The sequence below is a fragment of the Phocoena sinus genome, chromosome 14 (assembly GCF_008692025.1).
Source record: "Phocoena sinus isolate mPhoSin1 chromosome 14, mPhoSin1.pri, whole genome shotgun sequence".
Taxonomy (NCBI): domain Eukaryota; kingdom Metazoa; phylum Chordata; class Mammalia; order Artiodactyla; family Phocoenidae; genus Phocoena; species Phocoena sinus.
The window spans coordinates 19,787,725-19,809,370 of NC_045776.1; the positions used below are offsets into that span (position 1 = coordinate 19,787,725).

The window sequence follows — 21,646 nt, forward strand, 5'->3', positions numbered from 1 at the left end:
ACAATAGTAAACATTAATGAATTGCTGTATGCTAGGTACAAGGCACAACACTTTACAAGCCTAATCCATTGTAATCTTCCCAAGCAACATGAGACAAAAAATCTCAACTATGCAAATATCTCCTTTGTACAATGGAAACAGAAGGAGCTTCAGGAGGTTAAGCTGCTTAGGAGACAGTCAGAGGAGCAGCAAGGCGGCCAGTGAAGCTGGAGAGCTGTGAGCAAGGGGTGATGGGTAGAAAACGAGACTAAAGACAGGCCAGGAGCCAGGTCAGGGAGGGCCTCTGCAAGGTATCTGCCTTGATTCTAAAGGAGATGAGAAGTCGCTGGAGGAGCAAAGGACTTAGGTTCTTAATGTAATTTCATGTTTCAGAAGAATCACTCTGGCTGCCGTGTGGGAACAGACTGTAGACGGCAAGAGAGGCAAAACGCCAAGGAAGAAGGCTCTTGGGGGAACCCAGGGAGAAGTTGATGCTCTGGACCAGAGAGTAGAGGAGATAGGGTTGGGGTGGGGATACATTTTGAAATTAGAGCCCCCAGGCTTTATTCAGGAACTCAGTGTGGGGTAATAGAGAAAGAAAGAAAACAGGGATGATTCCAGGATCTCTTGACTCAGCAAGCGGGTGCCTTGGCAGAACCATTTACCAATGGGGTGGGGGAGGGGGAGCAATAGGGAGGGGAAACCATGAGTTCTGTTTTAGACATGCAGAAGTTATCAGTATAATTTAGTAAAAATAGCAATATCCTACATTGTTACAGGGGCTGAGCATAGGCTGACAGGGTAGAATTTGAAATACTGAAAGGTGCTCTAGACAAATACTCTCTCTCTATTGTTACCCCTGAATGGTCATCACTTTGGGGACTGAATCACTTTTATGTGTGTATCATAAACCTAACCTGACCCTCACTATCCCACAAACTGTAAACCAAACAGAACTGCCTAATATGTTATATTCAAGCCCTAAACAAAATCTTGGAGGCATGCAAATGATGGATGAGAGGCTAACCTTTCCCTCCTGGAGAGGGAGAAGCCAATGGAGGCTCTAGAATAACAGCATGGACCAATATTTAATGGGGACTTACTGTGCTAAATCTTTACCTGAAAGTTTCATTTAACCATATGGTAGTTTTCTGGTCCTCACTCTGCGGCGAATTCAACCAAGCAACATACTGCAAAGATTTATTTGGTTGCAGTATGCTAAACAGAGTAAGGAAAGAAAGTTGAAAGCAGGTAACCAGTTAGAAGTCTAGCTACAATAGCTCACATTTATTAAAGAGGGATGGCAGTGACAGTGAAGAAAATGGAAACAGCATGGGCGAGATACTGATTAGAACGTAAGCCCCAGGAAGGCAGGAACCTCATCTGTCTTGATCACATCTGTCTTGTTGCACTCTGAGTGGGAACAATGACTGGAATACAGTAAACACCCAATAAATATGTGAGAAAGAATGAAAGGAAGAGAGAGAAGAAAAAAGGGAGGGAAGGAAAGGAGGAGAAAGGTAAGGGGATAAAACTGTTTTTTTAATGTGTGTCTTTAGGAAGAAATTACACACTGGGAATTTTTACTGCCCGGTTTCTCAAATTTTCTGAACATCTGTCTCCTTCTCCTTACGTAAGCTCCAGTTTCTCCATTTAAACTTGCTACCTAGTATCATGTTTATTTTTTCAGTATTACAATCAAATAGGTGTTGGCAATTTAATATAATTACCATTAGGAGTTCACCAATTTCTTCCTCATTCCTCAGAAGTGCCCTAAATGTTTGAAGGTGTGTAGGGCTTAATGTAGAGGTAAAACACCCAAACCAATTTTCCATCACAATTGTAAAATTTTTTATTGTTGCTCATATAATAGCTTTACTACAGCTCTCCATATTTTTTCAAAAAGATTTATAATTACATATGTGTCTGATAATAAATAGGAATTATGCATGAATAGAATCCTCTGCCTGGAGACCTAATATTTTTTATTCAACGTGTTTACCATACAAATAATTTATTTTTTAAGGACATAGGTAATTACTTTTGCCCTAAGGATAAGTATCTGGATATGCAAATATATAACCTAAAATTAAAGGATGTACTAATAGAAAGAAAAAATTCTCTGGGAATTCAAGTACCTCAGTCAAACTGTTCACAATATGCATTGAATTCAAGTGAGTTGTGTTAAAATAAATCTGACATATGTTGCTTTTCTACTCTGTCTTTTCAAGATCTCATTCTGTTGTTTCCATTTTTTTCTTTGTTTAATTTTTTCTCTTCTGTCACTTATATGTGAGTTTAGGACTCACAATCTCAGTATCATCACTCTAGAGAATCCTTAGCACAAAGGAAAGTACTAATCTTCCTGGGATATTGTCTTCACTGATGGCACCAACAATGAACAAACAGATTGTCATAGATATTCTCACCTTAAATGAAATAAAACAATGTTTCAAAAAAAAACTGCCTTTGAGAACTTTGGGTATTCTACACTCTACAGAACATAAATTTCATTGTTAGCAAAAGTTAAGATCAGAGATGATGCTGTGTTTCGGCAGCAACATGGAATACTGGTTAATGCATAGAATACTGGCCCTGGAATCAGGCTGCCCAGGTTCATGTTCAGGCTCAACTGCTTGTAAATTCCTCTGTGCCTCAGTTTCCTCTCTATGAAGCAGGGGTACTGGTGGTAATGGTGGTGCCTAACTCATAAGACTGTTGTGAGGATTAAACAGACTAATTTATGTAAAGCATGGGGACACCTGAACTTACTATCATTTCTTCCAGAAATACACACTGCTGGCAGGCAAGCCACTTTCAAGAAATCAAAAAGGTAAGAATCTTTACTGATCTGGGATTTAACAGGCATGGAGATTCTCACCCAGAGAAGCTTTCTGCATTTTCTGACTAGGATGGGAATTGTTTGCTGCTATGATATATAAAGTTCCAGGAAAAAAAAATTTTTTAAATGAAAGATCATCTGAGTTTGTTTTGGCAAATTTTAGAAGGCTTGGCAAATAATTTAGCCTTTATTTACTTTAAGGTCATAATTTTTTAATAATATGCCCCAGCTATTTTCTCATCCTGCCCCAATAAAACTTTTTTAAAAGTTTTCCTTTGCTAAGTGTCCTCTGATTGTTTCCTGTCCTCAACTGAACGAAAAGTTCACTGAGACCTGAAGTCGTCTGAGGCTCCTCTCATCTCTCCTCTAGAGCCAAGCAACATATTTCAGGCTCTCAAAAATCTATGTTGATTGACTGCTAATAAGGCCTTAAATTTGTATCGTACTTCATAATTTACAAAGTACTCCAGCATACAGCATTTCATTTCATCCTCACACACACAAAAAATAAGGATCATTTTCCAGTTTAGGAAACTGGGGTTGAGAAAAATTAAATAATTTGCCAAAAGTCATAAAAGCTAGTAAGTATTAAAAGCCGAACTTTGAGTTTCGGTCCTCAGAGCAAGTCCAGTGCTCTTCGCTCTACGCATTTCCCCACAGCTGACTCCCCATCCTCAATCCCAACAAGTGGGAACTCCCACGTACACCAAGACCCTCGGTTTCACATATTTCAGGGTAAAATGGCTCGCCCAAGACCAAGGTTTGGGATTCAGGGTCCTGACTCCCAGTCCAGTGCTCTTTCCAGAGATGAGAAAGTGCATTAGCTGGATATGGAAGGGAAAGGACAACCAATCGGGAAGTAAGTCAATGACTCCCTCCCCATTCACACCTAAAACTTGCCCAAAATGATTGCAAATCCCTAGAATTTAAAAATGTGAGGGGGCTTCCCTGGTGGCGCAGTGGTTGAGAATCCGCCTGCCGATGCAGGGGACATGGGTTCGTGCCCCGGTTCGGGAAGATCCCACATGCCGCGGAGCGGCTGGGCCTGTGAGCCATGGCTGCTGAGCCTGCGCGTACGGAGCCTGTGCTCCGCAACAGGAGAGGCCACAACAGTGAGAGGCCCGCGTACCGCAAAAAAACAAACAAACAAAAATAAAATAAAATAAAAATGTGTATATTCTGTAAAAGAAACTCTGACTAGGGTTTTGGAACCCTGAGTTTTTACAGAAAAACAAACCCTATATATTTACTTATGCTTTTTCCTTCTCTTCTCCCTTAATACATGAAATTAATACAATTCCTGCTTTTGTCGGGGCTTACTCAAACATTTGCCTTTGGTGTGAAAGATCAATATTTTCCCCTTAAACCAATTAGCCATGAATTAATTCTAGTGTAGCAGATATGAATCTCAGTCCACAAGCTCAGGTGTTCAACAAATATTGCTGTTTTATTGCCTTTTAATCAACTTAATATGGCACCAAGCCTGCATTTCATCCCAGTCATGAAGAGCACCCCTTCCATTCCCAGGCTGCACCAGATTGATGGAGTCACTTGGAATGCAGACAAGGCAGGAAGAACTTTGGGTGAACATCCTCCAAGCCCGGAGTGGTCCTACAAGGGCAGGAGAGTTGGCCTCCTTGCCATACGTGGGCACTAGGGATCTTTACCTGGACTGGCAACCCTCATGCTTAATGTCTCTTCTCCCCTAGGTGCCATTTTTCTGGGGTCTCCCCAATTCCTCAGCTATTGCCCCTACTAAGCAATGCATTTATTCCCCCATGAGACCTCAAACCTCTTAATTATGAGTTTGGGGAGAATCTTCTGCCTCGATTTCTCCAAGCCCTTAAAGGTCTTATCTATTTCCCTTCTCCTCATAGGACATTACCATTAACTCTTTTTTAATTGAAATATAGTTGATTTACAATATTATATTAGTTTCAGGTGTACAACATAGTGATTCAATATTTTTATAGATTATATTCCATTTATCGTTATTACAAAATAACGGTTATATTTCCCTGTTCTGGCCATTAGCTAAGGAACAAAGGAAGGAGGAAAGAAGGAAGGAAGGAAACGTTGCTTCTCCTTTCTATCCAACAAAAATCTCTGAGCCAAAAAACAACAACAACAAAATCTAGACCAGGCTATATTCCTCAAATAGAGAAGAGGGGAAATAACAGGAGAAAACAATCAGCTAATATTTCAGTAAATTATCTCGTCACACTTTTTTGCTCCTAGGTCTTTGACGTAAGTAAGGCATTGATGTTAAACTATTTCACATGAAACAAGAATTAACAAGACTGGTTCCTCAAAACTAGGACAGTGAGCATTGTTGAAAGCACTCATTAAGAAGCATTATGGAAATACAAACTTCCAACACGCCCTGCACACATGGCGCAAAGCTGTCAAACACGACCTCTTTTGGGAGGGACGCAGGTCAGAAGCAGTGTTGGCTGAGACCTTGCTTAACAAGAGTGCAAACCCCTGACACACCGACTGCCGCCTTCTCCCAGATCCTCTCCTGATCCCTTTCACACCTTCAAATATACCCATCTTTTCTAGGGCTGTCCAAAATGGAAACAGAAATAAACTTTGGAGAATAACATGTATCTTTCACTTTTCCAAAAATATTTTCTTTAGCTAAAGGAAGAGTTGGTGAATAACCATAAAATAATACTCTGGTTGGGGGGCGTGGTATTGGATGGGGAGAGTAGGTGACGCAGGGAAAGAGGAGGAATGACATCGTCAAAGTCTACTTTCTTTGACACCAGAAAAACACAACTACTCCAGCCTCATTTTTCTAAAAGGAAAAAATAAAGACTCTAAAGGATCAGCCAAAACACTGTATTAAAGGATTGCGAACTTAAAATCATTTAAAACAAACGTGAAAAAACTTCAAGTTTTTCAGAGTAGAAAGTTATTGGCGTTGTTTTTATAGTTTTTGAAGAGAGAATGTTTCCCTCTAACATCCCTGACTTCTCCATGTTTAACTTGTCATCATTAGGTGTTAAGATTTCTTGAGGATATCCCAGGTTTTTTTTCAAATTAACGTTTTTGTTTACCATCAGACACTTTGGTTTTGACCTGGGATTGAAAAATGGATTGGACTTCGGAATTACTTGCAATTCTTCTGCACAGATTTGCTCAGTCTCCCTCCATTTATTAATTAATCAATCATGTATTACATCAGTATTGGTATTTTATTTTATACTTTGAGTTTTAGTTCAATATTATTTTATTAGTCATTGCCTAAACTGTTCCAGCATTGTAAAACAAGTTTTTTGGTTTTGTTTTATAAGTTTATTTATTTATTTACTTTTGGCTGCGTTGGGTCTTTGTTGCTGTGCACAGGCTTTCTCTAGTTGTGGCGAGCGGGGGCTACTCTTCATTGCGGTGTGTGGGCTTCTCATTTTGGTGGCTTCTCTTGTTGCAGAGCACAGGCTCTAGGCGTATGGGCTTCAGTCATTGTGGTACACGGGCTTAGTTGCTCCACAGCATGTGGGATCTTCCCGGACCAGGGCTCGAACCCATGTCCCCTGCATTGGCAGGCAGATTCTTAACCACTGTGCCACCAGGGAAGTCCTAAAACAGGTTTTTGTAAAAACCAAATAATATTAATAATTTTTTAAACAGCAGTATAAACGGCAACTCTATAAAATAGAGACTATTATTATCCCCATTTTACAAAAAAGAAACTGAGGCTCAGAGATCTTAAGTAATTTTTCAAAAAGAATGATTTGAACCCTTAACTACAGGGGTCCAAGGCAAGTATAAATTTTACACACTGTTGCCACTAGTGTCCAACCGAAAAAACTGGAGAAAAGCCAAACTCGATGGTTGCGTTGCACTGAAATGAAGAATCTGATATTCTACTAAAGCAGACTATTACAAGGCAGAAATGTAAAATGTAATATGAGCCAAAACATAGTCATTTAATATTATTCCATCTGGACATATATCAGATCTTACCCATTATCGAAGAGCAAGGAGATGCAGAAAAACACCAAATAAATGTCTACAAAGAGCGGGCTCCCCTGGTGGCGCAGTGGTTAAGAATACGCCTGCCAATGCAGGGGTCACGGGTTTGAGACCTGATCCGGGAAGATCCCACATGCCGCGGAGCAACTAAGCCCATGCACCGCAACTACTGAGCCTGCGCTCTAGAGCCCACGAGCCACAACTACTGAGCCCACGTGCCACAACTACTGAAGCCCATGTGCCTAGAGCCCATGCTCCACAACAAGAGAAGTCACCACGATGAGAAGCCCACGCACCACAACGAAGAGTAGCCCCAGCTCGCCGCAACCAGAGAAAAGCCCGCGTGCAGCAACAAAGACCCAACTCAGCCAAAATAATAATAATAATAAAATAAATAAATTTATTAAAAAAAGAAGAAAAAAAGAATCGGCCTGCCAATGCAGGGGACACGGGTTCAACCCCTGAAAAATGTATCTACAAAGAGCAAAAATAACTTTGAGGACTCAAGTGAAGCAAGACTAACGCTGCTAATCCAGGCATCACCACCTGGCTCCATGTCTCCAAATTTTAATAGGTCAAAAGTGACCAATTTGAATTTTCTCTCCTATTCCTCAACTTCTCCTTCCTGTCCCATTTTTAAAAGCTCCCCTTAAAACCCCTGGATTGCAGAAATGAACTGAACCAACAGGGCAGAGCTGTAAATAGTGATTTTGGAAATTTTACAATTCCAAGTCAAATCTAAATCCCCCTGCTCTGAGTAGGAATTGTCCACAGTCCCCTGGCAGAGAAGCTTGTAGAGAAGAGGGGATGGGAGAGGGAGGGTGTGTTCAACCTTTATTTTCTCAGCCCCTCAGTGCACACAGGACCAGCCAAGCAGCTCTGAAAGAGGGATGCTTGGCAGAGGGGAATTCTAATTCTACTCTCACACCTGGGATTCCTGCTTTCCTGTGCACTTTTCCAAAGCCCATCGGCAATCTAAATCCTCCTGGTTAGAACTTTACCTCAGAAGACTGGAGTAGCAGAGCCTACCCCTTCACCCTTTCCCTCCTACATCTGCCCCTACATCTGCCTCACTACGATGTGCTCTCACTCTGATCTTGCCTGGTTCAGTCACCTTGTCTCCCACCCATCGTGCAACTATGTGTCACTTCACTTTGGATCCAGAGGGTTTGGAATCTCAACTTTATTTCTAATTCTACCCAATTCTCAATGCTGCTCACTAATTGTTCTCTCTACCAGCCAAGTATAAGTGCTTTTAGAACCATTTTATATATATATATATATATATATATATATATATATATATATATATATATATATATATGGTTGTGCGGGGTCTTGGTTACAGCTCGGGCTCCTCAGTTGTGGCAGGCACATGAGATCCTGTTCCCCAACCAGGGATCAAACCCCGGCCCACTGCATTGCGAGCATGGAGTCCCATCCCCTGCACCACCAGGGAAGTCCCAGAACCATTTAAAAATAAGTCACTAACTCAGAATTGAATCCTTCAGGAAATATCCCTATGAAAAGGCAGAGAACAGATTTCCAACAGCAGCTGTGCACTAAAATCGCCTATTAAATCCTGAGGCCCAGGCCATGATCAGGACCAATTAACTTAGAAGCCCTGGGAGAGACACTCAGGCACTGACATTTCTAAACATTCCCTCAGTGGTCCCAGCCGATGGCCACGTTTGAGAACCATTGTGTGGAGACTCAGAACCTGCTGGTAGAAGCTAAGCAAGGTAGACATTCATTTCTACTTTGTTTCTGGAAAAAAAACCCACCAATGATGTGAAGCAAAAAGCCACTTTGGCTGCATTTGTAACACTCTTCTATAACATCTGGGGTTTTCCGTTCATGTCCCTTATGGGTAACTCTAGATTAAAAAAAAACAGAATTTGGCAAAGGTATGGCTGCAGGTTGTCGTGTCTAAGGATAGTGCTGGAGGAGAGATCCAAGGGTGAGAACTACTTCTGTGGAAGAAGGAGTACCCAGAGTCCTTTAAAAGAATGAAGATGTACTTAGGACCTCCCTCTCTCTCTCTCTTTCTCTCTCTCTCTGAAAGAAGTCACACCTGAGAGCAAAGATTGTACCTAGACAATGTCTATTAGAGGATTGCATCCCTCCCAAATCCGAAGATTTTAATAGTTTGGTCTTTTCACAGTCTTCTTTTGTAATCATTCCCTCTGTGGCAGAGACTGCTAACTATTCCTCAATATTCATTCTCCTCTTTTCATAGTAATAGAACCTTTGAGTTTCAGCTGGCTACTTGGCCACCCAGAATACAGACAGCATTCCCCAGCCTCCCTTGCAGCTAGGCAGGACCATGTGACTAAGTTTTGGCCAACAGGATGGTTGTGAAAGTGATGCGTCCAACTTCCAGGCCATTCCTTGAAAAGACTATTAGGATATAGACATGATGATGCACCACACTGGACCTTACATGCAGCTGCCTTACGATGGCACAGCAACAAGGTGGAAGTCTGGGCCCCCATCCCTGTCATGAAGGAGAGCAACCTTAACAGCTCAGACTTTCATACGGTAGAGAAACTCCCACCATAGTCAAGCCATTACTAATGGTGGGTCTCTGTTTCTATGATTAAACCTACATCCAAACTAAGATAACCTCCAGTTTATTCCTTCAGTGATGTTTCGTGCTGGTGATATAGTGAAGAATTAAGCAACAGAGCAGGAAAAGATACTGTGTCCTTCTCCACACCACCATTCAGCTGAAGCCAGCACAACGGCAGCAGCGCCATATCAAGAGGACAATGGCTGTAGTGTCCAAACAGTGACCACCCGTGAAGTAAGCAGAACCTCAGGGCCAAGCTGAAAGAAGTGAGTGGGAATGTGTGCTACGGAGAAATAACTCAGGGGAAACATGAGATAAGACCACCTATCCCCAAATATACTAAAGGAAGAGAAGTCTTCGAGAGAGACTGACACTTGGGTTATATTTCGTTTTGAACAAATTAGGATGGGAGCAGATGGGTTAGAGCACAAACTTTTGTGAGGGAGAGACTTGAGATCTGTTGCTGACTTTGGGCAAGTGACTTGACCTCCCTTACCTGAGTGTCCTCTCTGGATTTAGTAATAGCTATTTCATAGGGCGGTAAGATGGATTAAGTTAAACGATGCACCTTAATACGTGACACAATGCCTGGCATGTAGTAAGTGCCCAATGAATAACCTTAAAAAAAAAAAAAAAGAAAGAAAAGAAAAACTCCAGCCAGGAAAAAATCATTACATTACCTCAAAAACAGACATTATGAATTCCTGCTTTGGGTCACAACACACCTCCACTTTTAAAGGAAGCTCTTCTTCCCTTCCCTGCAATTCAAGTCCAAACAGAATCCTACTTTCCTCATCAGGCCTTAGCTGACCATCCTCTCCCTTCTCTGAAATATATGTAGATGTATCATCTTGTCTGTTATCACTCATTGCCACTTAATCCCACACTGGTTTTCATTATAACTTAAGACTTTCATGTCCAGCAGGTCTGTCTTCCATTAGAGTCTAAATATCAGAGTCCCTTTCCTGCAGTTCACACATCCTATTCAGCCCAACGTGGTGTGCTCCTAAAATACTCATTAAAGAGATAAATTATACCCTTCAAACAAATGTGCATGTGCAGCTTACAGAGAGCCAAGTAGAATAAATGTCATTCTATTCACATACTGAGTAACCAAATGGCAGAATACCTTAAACTTTAAAAATCAAATTAATGGAATTTTGACATTTGCAATCATCCATGAAGCCAATACCATGTACTTTAAATTTCTCCTTGACAGGAATAGATGTTTTCCTTGACTTACCTCCCTAACAGCAGGTAAGTTCTAGCTGAAAACTCAGCTCCCCGCACAGCTGTTTCCCCTGCCATTTCAAAGCCCATCAGGATCCTATACTTTACTGGGCTCTAATGAAATAATATTCATTAATTTATTTCTCAAACATTTGTATGCCAAATAATAACTTGGGATATCAAAAATAAATAATTCTAGGAATTTCCAATCTAGTATAGTTTGCTGCTCCCTTCTTGGTGAACTTTAATATTTGTGCCTTATATCCCAAGAGCAAAGCCAGGAGAGGACAAGAGACACCTGCATCTATCGTTGGTCTAACTTCATGAGACGGTATAAAGTGTTACTCAGCACGTGAATTGACTGGAATTAATGTTTTGAGTGCCTAAGTCAATCTGTGTAAATCACTTTAAAAAATCCCTGGCAACATAGCAAGTACTTGACAAAGTGTTAGTTACTATTAGTAGTAGTATTCATATTATTAGTGTTATTTACATTTAAAATCACAATATTCAATGTAATATCAAAAATAATTCAATCGCAGCTGTAAGTATTGACAATATCTGAAACCTAGAAAAGTGTGGAGGTGAAAAGCAAGAGGGTGATGAGCCTGATGCAGTTGTCCATAACTGGGAACTTATCAGTTCAACTTGCAGGACCCAAAATTAATTAGGAACACAAAAATTAAAGTGTTATGAATTTATTATGTAAATATATTCCTTATATGTGTTTTCATTTCTATCATAAAACAGCAAAAAAGGAAACAAGAATGTTCCAGTAGGATATACTTAATGATTGATACATGGAACTCTATACATTTATGAAATATCAGAAACATAAAAAGAAATAAATGTATTCAAATTATTTAGCTCAAAACCTTGGAGATTTTAAAAGGAGAGACAAATGGTTAAGATGGTAAATTGTACGCTATGCGTATTTTATGAGAAAAAAATTTTAAGTGTACGTAAAACAATGCAATATTCTCAAAAAAAGGCAACAACCATGCTGATACCTATAAATTTTTGTAACTTCTATATAAATAAAGTTTATGCAAAAGTGTTAGGAGTCCACCACAAGAGGAACTGATTTTTGAGCAAAATAGGATTAGGAAAACTGACCTGCTGACAAGCCTAAAAGGAGAGAAATTTACAGGTACACAATCAAGATTTCCTCAGCTTTAAAAGGAAGACCTACCCTAGATGTATAGTTAACTAGAATCTTCTGTTCAAGAAAAAGAGTACTGAGTTGAATTTGAAGAGATATGAAATATGATGTCATAATATGAAAATACCAGCTATTCCAAAGCGACGTCTGTTCACTAGTGAGACGAGTGGTGTGTACCTTAAGCACCACAGGAGTGTGGCGTGAGGGAGATGGCGCTGGAGGTTAGGGAGGCTTTTTGAAGAGGCAGGCTACGAGCCGGGTCTTTCGGGACCACGGACAGGCAGGAATAAGAGATGACATTGTACTTCAGGGAAAGGAGACGGAAGGTGCAAGGTTTTGAGGGACAGTGAGCGCGCAGAGAATGAACAGATTAAAGTCTCACAATGGCGTGGCTGAATTTATCCATCCCCTTTCCCCTTCAATTTCCCTTTCCATTTCTGGTGGTTTTAGTCACGTCCATGCGGTCCTGGGAGAGAGAACAGTGTCTCAAGATTTCCACCCTGGCTCAACCCCCCAACCGACCCAGAGAACAAAAGAGGCTGAGAGACAAAAGCAAGAGCACAAAGTGACTCTTTACACGTGGGATACCTGCCAAGTCTCACAAACCCAAATGGCGCTCATTGCTTCAATCAGTACTTGATTTATATTACTTTTACAAGAATTAAAAATTGCATTACCGAAGTAACCTCAGTGGAGTGATACACCTTAACAGCAAAGCGAGTCACTGAGGAAGACAAGAGGTGCTTTTTTGTGTTTTGTTTGTGACTAAGCTACGGCTCCAGAGTTACTGTCTCATGCCTGGTGATGGCTCCCAGCTCCTCCAGGCAGCCAGCTCCAGGAGTCCTCTCTGTTTCCCCTTCCATCACAGCCCTGCTAGACGCTAGTTACAAATCTCTTTACATTTCTGTCCCCACAACTAGGCTAGGAGCTTAGGGCAGGGACCCTGTGAAGGCCCGGGTTCTGGAGCCAGAACACCTAAGTTTGAATCCTAGCAGTGTAACTTCAGGTTAAATCACCTAACCTCTCTGGACCTCCCTTTCTGATTTATCAAGGGAGGTTGTGAGTCTATGAGTTAACTCATAAAAAGCACTTTAAACAGTCAGTGTTTGTCCACAGTGAGCATTCAAAACGTTAGCTGTTTGATTCATCCAGAGCCTAGCACAGTATCTGGCATATAGTGTGTGCCCAGGAAATACTCGTGGAAGGAAGGAGGGAGGGAGAAAAAAAATTATTTACTGGGTGGAAGAACACTTGTATTCTTCTTTGCACCTCTCCCAGGACCTAGCAGTGATTCGTAGATCTGTATTCAAAGAAAGACTGCAGGCAAAGATTCTACCTAAAATGAGGAAACAAAGCCATTGGGTGGCATTCCAGATCCCCACGAGATTTTTTTTCTTTTGATCAGAGATCTTACCTTCAAGACGCTCTATTCAGGCTTTTTTTTTTTTTTTTGGCTGCGTTGGGTCTTCATTGCTGCACGCGAGCTTTCTCTAGTTGTGGCAAGCAGGGGCCACCCTTCATTGCAGTGCACGGGCTTCTCATTGCGGTGGCTTCCCTTGTTGAGGAGCATGGGCTCTAGGTACACGGGCTTCAGTAGTTGTGGCACGTGGGCTCAGTAGTTGTGGCTCACTGGCTCTAGAGCGCAGGCTCAGTAGTTGTGGTGCACGGGCTTAGTTGCTCCGTGGCATGTGGGATCTTCCCAGGCCAGGGCTCGAACCCGTGTCCCCTGCATTGGCAGGCAGATTATTAACTACTGTGCCACCAGGGAAGTCCCTATTCAAACACTTCTTTAGTTATCTACTAATCCACCAACACATGAGATACCCATAAGATCTCTCTGAACTTCACCTCCTACAGAGGAGGGGTGAATATAAATGGGAATGTGAAGAGATCCACTCGCATTCCTGAAATACGGACTTTCTACAATATGCACGATGCTGCCACCACACCCTTCCTGAAGCTTTGGAATCATCCTTTCATAACAATTCATAGAAACATTCGTATTTTGGAGCTAATCGTGGGCTTGTGAAACACACTCAAGAATCAGCAATTGGCAGGTTAAACCTGTCCAGGATTTTATGGGTGGAGGATATAGGTGGTGTGGACAACTTCACTTGGATTAAGATCAGTGTTATCTAAAAACAACTTATTCCCCACAAGATTGCACTGGTTTTCCATCAGACATATGGACTGTATCTCACCTAAACACTCTAATATATTGAAGAGAACTTCCATAAATGTAAGATGAGACTTTAATTTTAAAGACTAAAATACTGAAAAAATTGCCAAAGGTCAAAAAAAAAGTCAGGATTCTAGCTCTAGTTCCATTCCCTTCTGAACCATTAGGCCAGGGACAAGTCATTCAACATCCCTGAAATGGTGCAGCAACCCCTGCCTTGCCTACACTGGGGGATTTTTATAACCATTTATTCATTCAACAAGCATTTATTGGGTACCTACTATGGACCAGGCTGAAAGTAAAGCAGTAGGGTAAAAGATACACTTGATGAAATCTCCCAAAGAAATATGTTTATATAAACTGCAAAATGCTATAGAATGGATAGTTTTATTACATGATTATAAACATAGCTGTATTTATTATTTAAGGACAATAAAAATAAAAATTTTCAGGTGTCCATGGATGTTTTCCTAGTCTATTCCATAGGAAAGTATTCACTTTCATCTCTATTTCCTCTGTATTTTAAGTTCACCTCCCCAAAAAGGCCTCCCCTGACCATCCTAAGATATCCCTCCCCTCATTGTTTTTTTTTTTTGCGGTACGCGGGCCTCTCACTGCTGTGGCCTCTCCCCTTGCAGAGCACAGGCTCCGAACGCGCAGGCTCAGCGGCCATGGCTCACAAGCCCAGCCACTCCGTAGCATGTGGGATCTTCCTGGACCGGGGCACGAACCCGTGTCCCCTGCATCAGCAGGCGGACTCAACCACTGTGCCACCAGAGAAGCCCCATTGTTTTTTTGTTTTTTTTTTTTTTTTCAATTTGAGCAGTCACTGTTTATTAACTGACCGGTGTTTTTTTGTTTTTTAAACCAAAACACTAGGTTTTTTTTCCTTCACAGTAAATATATGTAATTATGTATTATTTGTTTACTTGTTTATTATTTATTTCTGCCACTAAATATGCATTCCATGAGGTCAGGGATTTTGTTCTTGTTGTGGTATACTCAGCAGTACCTAGTAAAGTGCCTGGAGCATATTAGGTGCTCAATAAATATTTGTTTCATAAAAGAATGAATGGAAAACCAGTCATGTCATAAAGAACCAGCCTAAGTGAAGAGAAACTAATGAGATGGCTTAGAAGTAATGAGACTAAAAATGAATTAGTGAAGATTTTAGACTCAAATTCTTGGTTAGTGTTAGTCTCTATCTGTTGTTTACTCAGAGGTATAAGAAAGCAAATGTTTCACCATATATCCATTATTTTGTTCAATTCTTATAAAAACTGTTCCAAGTACATATTATCCTCATTTTACAGATACGTAAGCTGAGGCTCAGGGAAGACACTGGCTCAGATGGTGAGTGACACAGGCTGTCGCACTGTGTTGTGTTGTGTTTTGCCTTAATCACTTCCTCCCTGTAGACTGATCATGAAGATTCCAGGAATGGTGGAGAAGAGAAAGCAGGAGGAGAGCGATCAAGGCACCATTGTTCTTGCAGAGTAAGGAGATAAGAGCTGACAAAACACAGTAAAAATTCACCTCCCCAAAGATCCGAAAGCACTGAGGCAGCATCCTCATCGTTACCTATATGATGAAACGCAGGCTTGCTCAGGGCAAGTGATTTGTCCAAAGTACTTGCACTCTGGGTTTCTCTATAGGTCAGCAGTGATTCCCAAGTCCAGACAATACCCTCTCTCTCTAGCTCTCTTTCTCTGCTTTTCGTCTGGTCTTTTCGTTCTCGGTAAGAAAGCTGTTTAAAAGGCACAAAGACCAAGCAAGAAGAGACAGTGTCGCTGCATTGACAGAAACAGGATTTGGCCTTCAACACAGCCTGAGTTGGGTGCTTTACAATCAGGTTTTCCTGCGTGTGTATTAAACCCCCGCTTTGGAGAACTGACCTCTGGCCCAGAAGACTGCAGGAAATCAATTTGCTGCAATTTTTTGCGAAAGCCACAGCCCTCCCCTTTGGTAAAACAGAAACTTCAGACTGAGGCAGTTTGCAAAAACTTCTCTAATGGTGTGCGAGCGCCATCTGACGCCCAGAGGCAGGGGTGGCTTCAGTCTCTAGTTTCAGGCTTGACATCCTAATCACAAAATGTGGTTATCAAAATAAGGAGCCACGCACTCAGATTCCATGGATTTTCTTGTCAGTAATGCATAGCCAGTAATAGCCATTATAACCACTAAAAACCTCGGCTGTAAATTTGGTCTTCATATTTGTCTTTATATGAATTTCATTCTATATTTGTGACCTGAGTCTTATCAAGGCATAGCTCATATACTTATATGTATATTATGTCACCTCCAATTTCACTGATTCAACTAATATTTGTTAAGCACCGACCGTGTGTGACACCCCATTCTTGGTACTTCAGAGGAAACAAAAATGAGTAAGGAGAAAAAAGTCTTGCCCCTAGGAAGTTCCACTCTTGCAGTAGAGATAAAACATCTTGACAACTTAGGGGGGAAAAGTCAACATTGCAAGTTGACTATAAGAGGGAATTGAAGGAAGCTGGGGGAATATTCAGATAATGATCCACTCTCTTACAGCTGAAAGGCTAAGAGGATCTGGGAGGTTTTATGAAATGTGGATATCAGATCACTTGGGGCAACGGCTGCCCTGGGGTGGGGGACAGGGTGGGTGGGATGCCTCTCCGTGACACTGGTGGGCTCAGCAAGGGGAAGACTGGTGCAGGTACAGATCAGCCTGCTACGCTGAAACCTGGGGGCTGGGGAAGGTAGGGGCACCTGATAACAGAGAGGAGGGGAAAGCAGAAGAATGCAACTCGGACACAATAAGAATTTCTTTTTTAACAGGATAAAACCCCAGGTGCTGATGATGGGCCCCCTCCCTCCCAACCCAAATGTCTGTGACTTCCAGCTCTGGGTTCCTCACCCAGCAAATGCATCCCCCCAACTGGGGGCTGAACTGGGCTTTGAATTTACGAGTGCCTCCCGAGAAAGAATAAAGCCCCCAAGCCTCTGCACTGACCATGAGCTTAATCAGAAGTGGCTTCTTTCCATTACTCTCCGGCTAGTTCACCAGTAGTGTTTTAACTGGGTACAGGTGTGTTAGGAGATAGAAAGGGTTTCGCGGGACACACGGGCATGGACACGAGATCCTCAGTTTCCATGTCTTTTCCTAAAAGTGACTGTCCCACACAGGCTCTGATGGGGGGCAGGGTCACCTGCCACCTCCCCTTTCACAAGAAGTCTCCCTCCTCACAAAGGAAAGACTCAGCCTTCACCCAGTCTGACTTTGGAGCAGTGCCCCAGGTCGGGAAAACCTCCAGGTCACTAAACCCATGGACAGTTTGAGAAAGCATCTCCCTTGAGGGCAAAGCAGAGCAAGTAAGGTAGGAAATACTGAAGGAGGTTAACGCTCATTTCATCTCAGTGACACACTGATGGCAGTCTCTAAGCCTGTCTTCTATTGCTGTGTGCAATGCTGTGTACAATATTGCTCCCTCCACTTTAGGACAAGAATTCAGAAGAGGAATGGCTGTCAAAGGAATGTATCTGAAAAACATGAAGAACATTTTTTTTTTCAGAAAGATTTGGCTGTTCGGGTTGAAAATGAGGAATAGTTTTGTGGATTAATTACACGGTGGGCATATTTTATGACTAGATAACTCAAATCTACAGCTTCAAAAATATATTTGAAGCACACATGCAATAATCTGGTAACTGCACATTTATAACTATTTAAGCTTATGATTAAAAATGTTTAAGTATCAAGTATATATGTGAGAGGGGAGATAGAGGTTTTCAAATGATTTGGAGGCAATTCAAGCAGAAAGAGAGTGAGAGAGAGAAGGGCTCTGGAGGGTGGGAGCAATTCAGAATCTCTCTCTCTCACCTCACCCCCATTTGGTCTTTATTGTTGATTTATAAACACCTTCTATGGTGTGCATTGTTTCTTTCTTTGTCTTTGTTTCAACTTGTTTTATGTCCTTTAGTCAGAGACCAAATAGTCATACCTCACCTGCCAGCTTTCCTCCTACTTCTTTTACTTTGATATTGCAGTATCCCAAACACGAAGGGTATTCCTCCAGAAAGAATTCATGGCATAGATTTGGGGAATGCTGAATACTCTACCCTTCCTCCTAGAGATTCACAGTCTATATTAGCATTGTCTGCCCTTCTAGACCACCAGGACCATGCCTGTGGTGTTCACTGTACCTAGTTCACCTGATACCTAGTAGTGTTCAAGAAATATAACTTGAATGGATCAGGACACCAGAGACCCTTAATAAAAGAATCTATATACGAAAACCTGTTCAATGTTCTTTAACTCACTTTCCCAGATTATTTCACCCTAGAGCTCGTGTGTGTGCATGTCCTGCTAAAACACTTTCCATGCAGAGACAATCCCTGAGACAGTAGCAAATGGTTGACCTGCTAGGGCTCCTGTGGCCTATTTAGAACAATTTCTTTATCTGGTAACCATGTTGCCTCACATACAGCCTAGCTCATAGGGGCACAAGGGATCATAGGAATTACTCATCTCCCACATTTTGCTGGCTCTTATACTTAACTACCACACAATACCCTAAACCCCTCAAGGCCCCCTTGTGTATTTCTGAGAATCCCCAAGCCCTTTCTTATATGTACTCACAGGAAAGCCTAGTCAGCTATCAGGTGGAGCCCATCATCTCCTCTGATGACATAAGACACCACCACACCTTTGGAACCTGCCTGCTTTGGGAAGCACCTATGTCATCTCCTCCAGGTACCACTGCATCCTCCAGCCACTGCTGCTGTCACTGAACCGCATGGCCATACCTGGAACCTGCTTCTTCTGCCAGGTACTGTCCCATTTGCCAAGCACTGCAGCCTGATAAACACCTTGTCCACTGTGCTAATGTTCTGGAACCACTGAGAAGCCAAAGGTACTCTGCATTCTCTGGAATCCTCAGTGTGTCAAAGCCACCTTGCATTCCATCTCCAAGTGGGGTTACACTCTGTTGACTGCCTGCCAAGGGAGTATCTCAGCCCTCAATAGAAACAGGCTCAGATGTGGTCATTCACAGAAGAGTTTCCCAGAGATATATCTGAACCCCAGCCATGGATATTGCGTGGCTTTGAGCTACGAACCACCCACCAAGCCAACAGATAGCATGGCGCTCGTCTCTATCCTCCCTGCAGAGCTGCTTTCTCCCTTCTCACCTCCCACCTGCACTGCCGTCAGCCCTCCTCTCCCACCCTCCAGTGGTGGAGCTGCTCCTGAGAGGACACCAGAGACCGTCTAACAGCTAACATCAGTGCACTTTTCCATCCCCAGCTCACTGGACCACTCTGTGGCACTTGCCTCTCCTGATAACTCTCATCCTTGAGCTGTCTCCATTCTGGTGGCTTTCCATTTTCAGTTTAGCTTCATATGTATTTCCCCTCTCCTGCCACCCACTCACCCCACAAAAAATCCTCTTTATAGTGACCAGAGTGATTTTTCTGGGCCTTGAAACATTAAGGACCTAAGTAACACATTCATAAATCTAAATCTCTCCGAATTCCAGATCTGTATAATCAACTGCCCAATATACAACTCCATTTAGAGTTCCACAGACATTTTCAACTCAGCATGTCCAAATCTGAGCCTGTGTTCTCCCCCATCTACCATAGCTCTTCTTCCTGTATTTCCTGTTTCTGTTCATTTACTCAGAAATTCTTCTAAATGCTCTTATACATGTATTGTCCAATCTTCCCAAGAAACTTGTAAGAGGGTTACAATTTCCAGATTTTCAAGGGGATAAAACTGAAATTTAGAAAGGTGACGTAAATTTTTCAAAGTCCCACAACAGGTAGGACATAAAGCCAAGGTTTGCCCCTGGTTCTCTCCAACTACAAAGTCCGTACAATATGAATGGACTTAAAAGTCCCTGAAGCTGGGAACCTTATCTTAATCTTTGTACACCCAGTTCCTTCTACAACTTCCAACACAAAGAAGATCTGCAATAAGTGTTTGCACCTTAAATTACTAAATATTTGCTTATTGCCAAATATAAGCAAGGCGCTGTGCTATGAATCAAGAGAGAAAGAATAAAAGGACAAGACATGGAGCCTGCTCTCAAAGAGTTATTATCTTGTTTAAAGGAAACAATACAGGCAAGATTCAGAAAAGGATGACCTCATCACCACTATTCTTTAACATTATTCTGAAAGTGCTAACCAAAGCAATAAGATGCAACGACAAAATAAAGGGAAAAAACATAGGAAAAGAGAAAAAGTCATCATTATTTGCAATGCTATGATTTGCATAGCTAAAAAACCCAATTTTAAACATTTTTCTAGAAATAGAGAGTTTGGTAAGGGGGTCAGTTACAAAATTAATATATCAAGGTCGATAGTTTTCCTAAAAATTTAAAGTAATCAGCTATAAAATATAAGGAAAAAATCCTACTTTTAATATAAAATACCCAAGCGTCAATTTAATAATATGAGAAAGCTACATAAGGAAAACTATAAAATTCTTTGAAATATATAAAATATGACAATAAATTATTCAAAATATTGTATTTCTAGATAGCTCAATATTTTTAAAATGTCAATACTTTTCAAATTTTATGTTTAATAACACCCACACAAAAGCCCAACATATATATTTTTGTGATATGAAAAAATAATACCAAGCTCATCTGGAAGAATAAAAATACAAGAATAGCTAAGAATTGTAGGAGAAAAGAGTATTGAAGTGAGACCTATCCTTCCAGATATTGAAACATATAATTGAGCAAGCCTATTAAACAAAGGAGAAACAAATCAACAGAACATAATGGAGAACCCAGAGGCAGAACCAAGACAATGTATTTGGAATAAAAGTGACATTTCAGATAAGTGGGGAGAAGATGAACTATTCAGTGATGGTATTAGACCATATGCTAACCCTTGATAAATAAAATAGGATTCCCTACTTCATACATCAGTTACCTTTTGCTATACAACCAGGCAATCTCCAAACCTTAGGGACTTAAAAACAACCTCCATTTATTTAGTTCATTTTTCTGTGGGTCAGCAACTTGGGATGGACTCATCAGAGCAGCTCTTCTTCAGGTCTTGGCTCTGCTGCCCTCAGCTACTGCTCAGCTGATATCTTGGCTAGGGACCAACGGATCTAAGATGACCTCACTCACATCTCTGTAAGCTGACTTGATGTCAACTGGAGTGATCGAGAGCAACAAGGCCCCGTGCATCTCATCACCCAGCAGGCTTGTTCATGTGTGGCCCAGGAAGGTTCCCAGAGAGCACGCAGAAGCACAAAGGGTTTCTTAAGGTCTAGCTTTGGATCTACACATTGTCACTCCCATTCCATTCTATTGGTCAAAGCAAGTCACAAGGCCAGACTTCAGAGGTAGGGAAACAGATTCCACCTCCTCACGGGCAGAGCTCAACTTGACATTGCAGAGAGGGGTGGTACTGAGAAGCATGGAGAACTGTAGCTATTTTTGCGACCTATCACACCTATTAAACCTGAATAAACTCCAGAATATATAATGATTTCTGTGAAATGATAAAACCACAGAAAACTTAGATGAAAATATGGATAAATATTCATATGAAGAGGAGGGAGAGATACTTTTTTTTTTTTTTGGGAGAGATACTTTTTTAAGCAAAACAAAACTAGATCCCATAAAAGAAAAGGTGGATAGAATTAACTCTCTAAACACTTAAAATTTTCACATGACCAGAAAAACACCATAAAAAAAAGAT

General features: G+C 41.4%; 1 pseudogene; it reads left to right on the top strand.

Moving 5' to 3' along the window:
- LOC116764974 overlaps positions 1-16,988 on the top strand; it is a 42,646-nt pseudogene extending 25,658 nt beyond the window's left edge.
- Positions 16,989-21,646: the final 4,658 nt, after the last annotated feature.